Source organism: Salvelinus namaycush, chromosome 15 (assembly GCF_016432855.1).
Source record: "Salvelinus namaycush isolate Seneca chromosome 15, SaNama_1.0, whole genome shotgun sequence".
Lineage (NCBI taxonomy): Eukaryota > Metazoa > Chordata > Actinopteri > Salmoniformes > Salmonidae > Salvelinus > Salvelinus namaycush.
This window is the reverse complement of record NC_052321.1, coordinates 5,345,360-5,356,539: the sequence shown is the minus strand read 5'-3', so window position 1 is coordinate 5,356,539 and position 11,180 is coordinate 5,345,360. Positions and strand designations below refer to the sequence as shown.

Sequence of the window (11,180 nt, the reverse complement as noted above, 5' to 3'; positions counted from 1 at the left end):
AACATTCAGACATAATTTACAAATAAAACATGTCTGTTTAGTGAGTCCACCATATCAGAGGCAGTAGGGGTGACCTGGGATGTGTGAATTGGACCATTTTCCTGTCCTGCTAAGCATTCTAAATATATAAAGTACTTTTGGATGTCAGGGAAAATGTATATTTTCTATAGGAATGTCGTGGAGTAAAAGTAAAGTACAGATACCCCAAAATTACTTTAGTACTTTAAAGTATTTTTACTTAAGTACTTTACCATTGCCTGCAAAATGGACAACCCTTTACCTGATGGACTGAGCGCTAATGTCTGTTCGTAGCGATGGCCCCATGAAGAACATTTTTCACTTTTACCAGTTGAGGCCGGTTGGACGTACTGCCAAATTCTCTAAAACCACGTTGGATGAGACTTATGGTAGAGAAATGAACATTCAATTATCTGGAAACAGCTCTGGTGGACATCCCTGTAACCAGCATGCCAATTGCAGCGCCCTTCAAAACTTGTGGCATTGTGTGTGACATAACTGCACATTTTAGAGTGGTCTTTTATTGTCCCCAGCACAAGGTGCACCTGTGTAATGGTCATGCTGTTTAATCAGTTTCAGGGATGTAAACACATTAGCGCATCAAATGAGAGAAATAAGCTTTTTGTGCATATGGAAAATTTTAGGGATCTTTTATTTCAGCTCATGAAACATGGGACCAACACTTTACATGTTGCGTTTACATATTTTTGTTTCGTTAACAGAAATGTCCTTATATTTATACAAAACTAAACAATGAAGCATGTCCCCCATAGTTTTGCTCACAATAAATGCTAACGTTTACTAGCTAGCTACGCTTGTTAGTTAGCTAACTAGCAAGCGTCATATTAATATCAAATCAATAAATAGCTATCTAGCAAAGTTTCTCAAAAGAGTGTAGATAGCTAGCCAAACAACTCACCATTTTTGTCAGCCTGGGAAAGGGGGATACCTAGTCAGTTGTACAACTGAATGCATTCAACTGAAATGTGTCTTCCGCATTTAACCCAACCCCTCTGAATCAGAGAGGTGCGGGGGACTGCCTTAATCAACATCCACGGCCCGGGGAACAGTGTTGCTCAAGGGCAGAACGACAGACTTTTACCTTGTCAGTTCGGGGATTCGATCCAGCCCAACGCTCTGACCACTAGACTAACTTGTCGGCAAATGTTCCTCTAGGAGGCTATGTAGAGTCTGTCCAACGATATTGATTTCAACAGTGGCCGAGGGAGAATGCGTCAGTGCGTGTGAAATGGCTGGATCTACATGCTTCAGTCAATTGGATACTTTTGCTTTTACCCCCGTTTTCTTCTGTCAAGGCATTATTGCTTGATTGAACATACTGCACATTTAATTAACAACATTGAACATTGTCCTCTGCTTTGTGTTTCAACGGCTTACTGAGAAACAAATTACTATTTTAATTAAATTACACTTTATGTTAGCGTCAATAACTTTGTGTCACTGGCAATTATTTTGTGAATAGCTTGATAAAAAAATGTGTCTTCTTATTGATCGACCATCCTATCGTTTTTCTTGATTCATATTGATAAACTGTCAACCTATTTATTAAGATAAATGATTTCCATCAAAACAGTATAAAGTGTTTTATGATGTTATTATGCCTTTATGATCACCCAGTTCCAAATATATAACGACCTGGGAGTCGTACATATTCTATAAGGTTTTCATTCCCCCATTAGTTTTTTTTATGTTCTAATTTCAAATTACTGTAATGAAACAGCAGGGAGCAGGTCTCGAACCCTCGACCTTCTAGCCCGAAGCCCAGCGCGCTATCGACTGGGCCGCAAAAGCATGCTTGTGCGACAGAGTCGATTTCAGCGCTTATAAACCGAGGGTCGTTACATTACTAAACAAGACAACTTCGAATGAAACAGTACCAATGTATACCACTAGAGGTCCTCATACACAAGTGAACAGCAGGGTTGTAATAGACTAAATGAGAGCAAAATCCAATGCAGAAGCCACATCCAATGTGCCAAAGACCATTTGGGTTGATTTTCCTCTTTATCTACAATGTGAAACCCATACTGATGGTTGAGCCTATCAGATAGTGTTTCAGTTTGGCGTACAGAGGTGTCAATACACTGTAAAATGGTGAAATATCATTAAACAGCTCACTATACTGTAAGATTGTTAAATGTGTCAAAGAAAATGTGAGTGGATTTTCATCTTTAGCCCCAATGTAAAACCTATACTGATGAAGACACATCAGAGAGTGTGTATATTGCATTAAGGACAAATTCTTATTTACAATGAAGGCCTAACCTGGCCAAACCCAGATGACACTGAGACAACTGTGCGCCGCCCTATGGGACTCCCAATCACGGCCGGATGTGATGCAGACTCGATTCAAATCAGCTACTGCAGTGACGCCTCTTGCACTGAGATGTAGTGTCTTAGACGTTAGCCATAGCAAGATGGAATTCATAACATATCATACTTTTGCAAAGTTGTAAGATATTGTACGTTTTCCAAATTCATAACATATTGTATGTTTTGCAAATTCGTAACATCTCATACGAAAGGGATGATAAAAATCCACAATGAATACCATATGAAACATAACATATTATACTAAATGGAGTTTCTCTGATGTATGTACGTACAGAATATTGGGAAATACTCTGAGACCAGGTTGCTATGATGATTAAATACGATTGTAACCTTTATGAATAATCATAGAAAACATGTGCTTTTTTGAAGCACAGTCAAAGATCTCAAACATAATTTAAAAAACCGTTATTTTATTAATAACACCTTTTATTTATATATTCGTAGATAATGCAATGTCAGAATTATATTGTTTTTACATTCCCGAGTTGACACTATTTCACGCCGTGCTTTCAAGTGACCCGTCAAATTGTTCTAACTGAGTCTCTATACCAGAAGCCACCCAACAATAACTGTCAGCAGTGGCGATTTTCTTCCTCGCTTCTCTTTTTGAACGACTACATCGAAACATGACAATACCAGAGGTTACTGCAATTAGAAGAAGTAGTGGAACAAGAGAAGCAATAATGCAAATAAACAGCCACGAGCTCAAAAAAGAGCCATTCTGCGTAAACCAACTCGTCCCGGTGGTTTTGCTGGATGGCTCCTCGCGCGTAATAGTGCCTTGAGGTGGTCCGTCGGTGAACTGAGGCTCGTTCTGTAATTCAACCGTAGATATGGTTTTAGTGTCAATGGTCCTGTCGTGTTGGTCGTTGTCTCTATAAACATTTGACGTCGCAGCAGTGGAGACAACAGTCACATCTCGAACGCAGGCGATTCCATTAGGGTGTAACCGGAAGTGCTGATGGCAAGAACACCTGAAACTACCAATGGTATTAGTGCATTTGTCCTCGCATCGATTACTGAGGCATTCGTCTATATCTATACAAGTATGTCCGTCCTCGGACACAGTGAACCCTGCGATGCAATGGCAGGAGAAGGATCCTTCAGAGTTAAGACATATTTGTCGACATCTAGTCTCAGTGCACTCGTCTATATCGTGGCATTTGCCCTCAACCATTCTGTAGCCTTTATTGCACTTACATGTGTAACTACCTTGGGTATTGATGCAATGATCACCGTCGCAGGCATTCATTTGGCATTCATCAACATCGATACAACCAAATTGGTCTTTATCCAATTGGAAGCCGCTTGGGCATACGCAGGAGAACCCCGTTGGTCCTGTTACGCATTGGTATTGACATGGAGAACTGTGACAATATTCCATTAAGTCACAAGATACTCTGTCCTGTCCTAACACATAGCCGTCCTTGCATCCACAACGGACACCACCGGCGTCACTATCAAAGCACACATGATCACATCCACCGTTTTTATAGCCACAACTCTGTTTATCCGTGGCGCAAAACGGACCGGGGAGAGTCCAGCCATAGACACCATCCGTTAATTTACAAATAGAAGAGTGGTCGTTGCCATTACATCGTATTTCAGCAAATGTTCCAAATGGAAACGCAGTCAAGTTACTAGCCCCATTTAATGGAGTTTCTGAGAACGGGAGCTTGTAATTCACTTGCTCCCCTCCTGCCAACAACAAAGGTTTACACATGCCCTTGAAGTAGAATTTGCACGCGTAATAAGCCTTTTCTTTGCAAGATCCATCTGTCCATTTTAATTCATTGCGACCGGATGAAGAATAGTATACCAATACGCAACGCTCTTCTGTGCAGGTGCTGCGAGGTTCCTTCTCCCAGTTGGCATATTGGGAAGTTTCACTTCCAGATATCCACTTAAAACCTCGGAGACTCAAGCCCGTTATAATGCAGTCCCCTTTATGTAATTGCAGTCCGATCCAACATTTGTAGTCCAAATTGCGATGTCTTAAATCGATCTGTGTAAGGATTGATTGAAGCTCCGCTTCCTCGGATTTGTCTTTAGTTGTTACCAAGTAACCCCCGTTATCTACACATTTCATACGAGCGTCTTCGAAGCTGACTCCCTCCATATGAAAAGTGAAACAGGCGTTGGATGTGCACACGGTTACTTCTCCGCCAGTGTCTGCTCCAGTGGCTCCCCAGACAGAGATTTGCAGTAAAAGTAGCAAAAGCATCATTCCCACATAATCCAACAACAACCATTGATTTAAATATTTTATATGCTACATTTATGCCTAATTTGCAAACGGATGACAAATGAGGCTCTCTATTCCCTGCCAAAGTACAACGTGTTGCGACTTTGAATTGTACATTCAACCTCCTGCATCCTGTTTTCTATATACACTTAAGACGGGAATTTTTTCCCCCAGTTGGTTTTTGTCTCCCGCTGAAGCAAGTTCCGTTATGGAAAACCAAAACAATAGCAGCACACTCATTGTTTTGACTTGTACTCCAGATGGCTCCCGTGCTGAGTAAACGTAATGTCAGACTGCTTGTTTATCCTATACAAAGTCACGTAATCATCTTCCAGCTGGACAAAAACAACAACCGAACTGCATCAAATAATGTATAGCTTGCAAAAAAATGAAAGCGCTATAACATGGCATTTTAATGATTTCCCGATGTATTAATTCATATGAAAATAACGATTTGTTTGTAATAATTTGTCAGATTATATTTCTTTCATTTTCGATAGGCTATAGTTGTTGATTTGATTATTAATTTAGTTAATTTAGTTATGTGAAACGACTAATCTCATTTAAATTGAGAGAATTAAGCCTTTCATTTACATTCTAAATGGACGGACAAAAAGGGTCCCTTTCCAGACAACCTTTTCTAACTAATTTAAAACCTCTGCTGACATGAAAGCCCGGGAAAAAGCACAATAGTTCATTTCTAAAACAATAGATAGACAGGATGGGGAAGAGATGCTAGGAAGTTCACACCCATGCCGGTTCATGGGTCAGGTTGTGTAAGTACAACAAGGGGACATACTGGCAGGCTATTATTGAGGGCTGCTGGTGGAAGCTCAGTCAGTCTCACCGCCATCTTAAACACTGTGTTTTACCCTTGGCAGACAGGATAGCATTACTTTTTTTTGTTATACCCGAATAACTGATTAAAAACAGCCACTGACAGATGTTCAATGTGTCTATGTGTGATTTTGTTCTATAATGTTAGTGGTATTAGCTGTCTTGTTATTGTTATGTGTCCATGGTTTTATGTGGTTGAGAAAAGTAAATGCTGATATTTCAACCGATTCCCATAGGTGTGTCGTTTTAATATAGTCATTTGAGGTTGCTATATACTACACTCTTAGAGAAAAGGGTTCCAAATGGATTCTTCGGCTGACCTCATTGGAGGACATTTTTGGTTCCAGGTAAAAACCCTTTTTGGTCCCGGGTAGAACCATTTTGGGTTACATGTAGAATCCTCTGTGGAAAGGGTTGTACATGGAACCCAAAACGGTTCTACTCGGAACCTAAAGAGTTCTACCTGGAAACAACACTTTTTTTTCTAAGAGTGTACCATTGGAGTGATCTTGAGCAGGGTCAGTGAATTGTTCTTTAGTTCCTGTGGTATGTAAATAAATGTGGCTGCAGAGCACTTCCTGTGTTTGTTTAAATAATGGAAGTGGCACAACTTCAATTGCAGGAAATGGCACAAGAGGCCCCTTCAGCTACTCGACAACTCTGGCTCCGCAGTGCAGTCCGATGAGTCTCTCTGTCCACAATCGTTTTTTCTTTTTAAAAAATACATTAAAAAACAATCAGGCATGAATATGACTGTGCTGCCTGGAAACAGTCCACATCAATTCCAAATGTTCTGTAAATAGGCTTCTATTTTTGAAAGACTAACATCAACCCACATTAAAAGACGCGATGTGGTCATGTAGTTGCTTTTATGCCAACGTTTGAGTTATATGTTGGCTGTACAGTTCATACAATATATATAATATTAAGCTCTTATCTCTTATTATTAAATGTATCTTATTATCTCATTGATACTGCACAAATCCCCATTTTTAGGCGAACTGTGGCCGTGTTCGAGAGCATCAAAGCCGTAATGTATCATGGGTAAATTGTGACTGACTGATTGATCTAAACAAAAATAGTGAGTAGTTATTTATGATGCAAAGTGATTTGTAGATCAGTCAGTCTCGAATTGCCTTTAAAGTCAGCGGCAATGTCGAAAGCCTCATGGGTTTGAAAATGGCACAAGAAAACCACATTTTGGTTGGTCTTAAATATCTCTACCAGCGCTGCCTGAAATTAGCACTATACGTTAAGGACGTTAAGGACACACCTCAAATATTTCCACCCCTCCCATCTGAGTGCAAGCAAGCTGATATAGGTGAATTACCAATCGTTGCGAAACAGTTTGAAAATAGCAGAGCGCTGGCTTTAACAGGTCGAAATTGTCAACAAACGTGATGACACTAGCGCCACCTTAACGGCAGCCGAAAATAGAGCCCTACTGTAGGTGTGTGCTGATGAAGACAAGGGAGGGGGGGGGGGGGGGGGGGGCTGGGGACGACAGTGAGAGGTGTGTTGGGGAAGACAGGGTGAAGTGTTTGGGGAAGACAGGTGGGGGGAAGACAGGGAGAGGTGGCACTGTGATGTCCGAGTGGAAATTATAGGCATGACACACAAGTGAATGATTGATTTAAAAATGTGTATGTTTGCATGATAGGCCTATAAGACATTGAAAGGCCTAAATAAAGTGGTAGAACTGCATCATAAATGACTGGGTGACAGGTAACACTCGAAAACCATCTTCGTATGTAAGGTTTTCAGTCATTACATTCGCCCACATTTGGCTCTGTGAAAACTACAATTCCGACGCTGTGTGTTTTAACGTTTAGAAACGTCAATAAATCATCGCTTTCGAAACGGTTTTCAAAACGAATGCTGATATTCCCCCTTTATCTTTCATGTCAGCGAGAAATAATCTTTCCAAATAATAAAAATACACTTCCTGTAGCAGTTTAGATCCATATCCAGTTGATGAACTACACTTCCTCCCCAGTTGACTTCCTCCCCAGTTGACTTCCTCCCCAGTTGACTTCCTCCCCAGTTGACTTCCTCTCCAGTTGACTTCCTCCCCAGTTGGCTTCCTCTCCAGTTGACTTCCTCCCCAGTTGGCTTCCTCCCCAGTTGACTTCCTCTCCAGTTGACTTCCTCTCCAGTTGACTTCCTCCCCAGTTGACTTCCTCTCCAGTTGACTTCCTCCCCAGTTGACTTCCTCTCCAGTTGACTTCCTCCCCAGTTGGCTTGCACACAGGTGTTCGGGAACACCCAAGATAGCTAATTACCACAGGTGGCGGCTTATGTCTTCCGTAAACAAGCTACTTAACATGGAGATATGGCCGTGTGGGAACACTAACACTAACCCTATAAAAGGTGTGTAGAAATGTACCTTTTTGTATTTCAGAGTTAAACACGAGGAGCCATGTCGAGAAGGCATCACTTACTATAGATTTATAGCCCATGTCGACTCTCTACTTAACTAAGGGCCATCGACACTCATAGATCGAGTCCTCAAAGTGAAACACAACGTTTTGGAAACGAGGTGTTCCTCAAGTACGGCAAGAAGTAGTTGCAGAGGTAATTTAACTTAACAACAGAAGCCCATATAACGTCACGCCGTAGGTGTCTGTGGCGATGGCTGCCCACTTACCCTTCAGCACAGGAATCATGACTCACAGCACAGCCTGTACAGTTTAACACCCCTGCCTCTTTTTACCCCCTCTCGTTCTCTTTTCTCCACTTATCCTGCTTTAGGACGCAGAGAAGATGAAGGTAGTACCTGCAAGAGGGTGTTGTGGATGACAACAGACAACGGAAAAGATTGGAGACCCAAGCCAGCCATCCGCCACTAACACACAAGGTATGCCACAAGATGGCACCGAAGAGGATGGCTGACATTTTACATGCCCCTGACCAATTGTGCTATTTTGTTATTTTTTTTCTTCATTGTTTGTAACTTATTTTGTACATAATGTTGCTGTTACCGTCTCTTTTGACGAAAATAACTTCTCACCACAAACTAGAAAAACCTTTTTCCTTTAACGAGTCCGACGAGAAGGATATATGCTCTCCCGGGAACAGGACCAAATCAATGTCATTTGCGTGAAGAAAAGGCGAGGAAAATAGGACGCAGATCGGGCTGCCTTCTGAGAATCCGTAGGCGAGCGAGTAATCTCCCACTGCCATCCATTCTACTAGCTAACATGCAATCATTGGAAAATAAAATTGATGACCTACGATTTCGATTATCCTACCAACGGGACATTAAGAACTGTAATATCTTATGTTTCACCGAGTCGTAGCTGAACGACAACACAGAAAATATAGAGCTGGTGGGATTTTCAATGCGCTGGCAGAAGAGAGATGCTACATTTGGTAAGACAAGGGGTGGGGGTGTGTGTCTTTTTGTCAATAACAGCTGGTGCGCGATGTCTAATATTAAATAAGTCTTGAGTTATTGCTCGCCTGAGGTAGAGTACCTTATGATAAGCTGTAGACCACGCTATTTATCATGAGAGTTCTCATCTATATTTTTCATAGCCGTCTATTTACCACCACAGACAGATTCTGGCACTAAGACTACACTCAACCATCTCTATAAGGCCATAAGAAAACAAGAAAATGCTCATCCAGAAGCGGTGCTCCTAGTGGCCAGGTACTTTAATGCAGGCAAACTTAAATCAGTTTTACCAAATTCTTACCAGCATGTCACATGTGCAACCAGAGGAAAAAAACTTCAGACCAACTTTACTCCACACACAGAGATGCATACAAAACTCTCCCCCGCCCTCCATTTGGCAAATCTGACCATAATGCTATCCTCCTGATTCCTGCTTACAAGCAAAAACTAAAGCAGGATGTACCAGTGACTACCTCATTACGGAAGTGGTCAGATGACGCGGATGCTACACTACAGGACTGTTTTGCCAGCACAGACTGGAATATGTTCCGGGATTCATACAATGGCATTGAGGAGTATACCACCTCAGTCATCGGCTTCATCAATAAGTGCCTCGACGACGTCGTCCCCACAGTGACCATACGTACATACACCAACCAGAAGCCATGGATTACAGGCAACATCGGCATCGAGCTAAAGTATAGAGCTGCCGCTTTCAAGGAGCGGGACAATAATAATTATTTTAACATTTTTATTTTACCTTTATTTATTAACTAGGCAAGTCAGTTAAGAACACATTCTTATTTTCAATGACGGCCTAATAATCCGAACGTTTATAAGAAATCCCGCTATGCCCTCAGACGTACCATCAAACAAACAAAGCACGTCATAACAGGATAAAGATTGAATCATACTACACCGGCTTTGACGCTCGTCAGATGTGGCAGGGCTTGAAAACTATTATGGACTACAAACGGTAACCCAGACGTGAGTTGCCCAGTGACGCAAGCCTACTAGATGAGCTAAATGCCTTTTATGCTCGCTTCAAGGCAAGCAACACTGAAGCATGCACGAGAGCACCAGCTGTTCTGGATGACAGTGTGATAACTTTCTCGGTAGCCGATGTGAGCAAGACCTCTAAACAGGTCAACATTCACAATGCCGCAGGGCCAGATGGATTACCAGGATGTGTACTCAAAGCATGCGCGGACTAACTGGCAAGTGTCATCACTGACATTTTCAACCTCTCCCTGACTAAGTATGTAATACCTACATGTTTCAAGCAGACCACCATAGTCCCTGTGCCCAAGGAAGCAAAGGTAACCTGCCTAAATGATTACCGCCCCGTAGCACTCAAGTCAGTAGCCATGAAGTGCTTTGAAAGGCTGGTCATGGCTCACATCAACAGCATCCTGCCGGGTACCCGAGACCCACTCCAATTAGCATACCTCCCCAACAGATCCACAGATGACGCAATCTCATTCACACTACACCCTGCCCTTTCCCACCTGGACAAAAGGAACACCTATTTGACCCTGTTGGTCATCTATGAACATTTGAACATCTTGGCCGTGTTCTGTTATAATCTCCACCCGGCACAGCCAGAAGAGGACTGGCCACCCCTCATAGTCTGGTTCCTCTCTAGGGTTCTTCCTAGGTTCTGGCCTTTCTAGGGAGTTTTTCCTGACCACCGTGCTTCTACAACTGCATTGCTTGCTGTTTGGAGTTTTAGGCTGGGTTTCTGTACAGCACTTTGAGATATCAGCTGATGTAAGAAGGGCTTTATAAATACATTTGATTTGATTTATGTGAGAATGCTGTTCATTGACTACAGCTCAGCGTTCAACACCATAGTGCCCACAAAATTCGTCACCTCCTTCTGCAACTGGATCCTGGACTTCCTGACGGGCCGCCCCCAGGTGGTAAGGGTAGGCAGCAACACGTCTGCCACGCTGATCCTCAACACTGGGGCCCCTCAGTGGTGTGTGCTTAGTCCCCTCCTGTACTCCCTGTTCACACACGACTGAGTGGCCAAACATGACTCCAACACCATCATTAAGTTTGCTGATGACACAACAGTGGTAGGCCTGATCACCGACAATGATGAGGCAGCCTATAGGGAGGAAGTCAGAGACCTGGCAGTGTGGTGCCAGGACAACAACCACTCCCTCAATGTGAGCAAGACAAAGGAGCTGATCGTGGACTACAGCAAAAGGCAGGCCGAACAGGCCCACATTAACATCAACAGGGCTGTAGTGGAGCAGGTCGAGAGTTTCAAGTTCCTTGGTGTTCACATCACCAACAAACTATTATGGTCCAAACACACCA

The 11,180-nt window shown here is 42.5% G+C and overlaps 1 pseudogene; it reads right to left on the bottom strand.

The window, feature by feature from the left end:
- Nucleotides 1–2,862: 2,862 nt before the first annotated feature.
- Nucleotides 2,863–4,928, bottom strand: LOC120060139 (annotated as a pseudogene).
- Nucleotides 4,929–11,180: the final 6,252 nt, after the last annotated feature.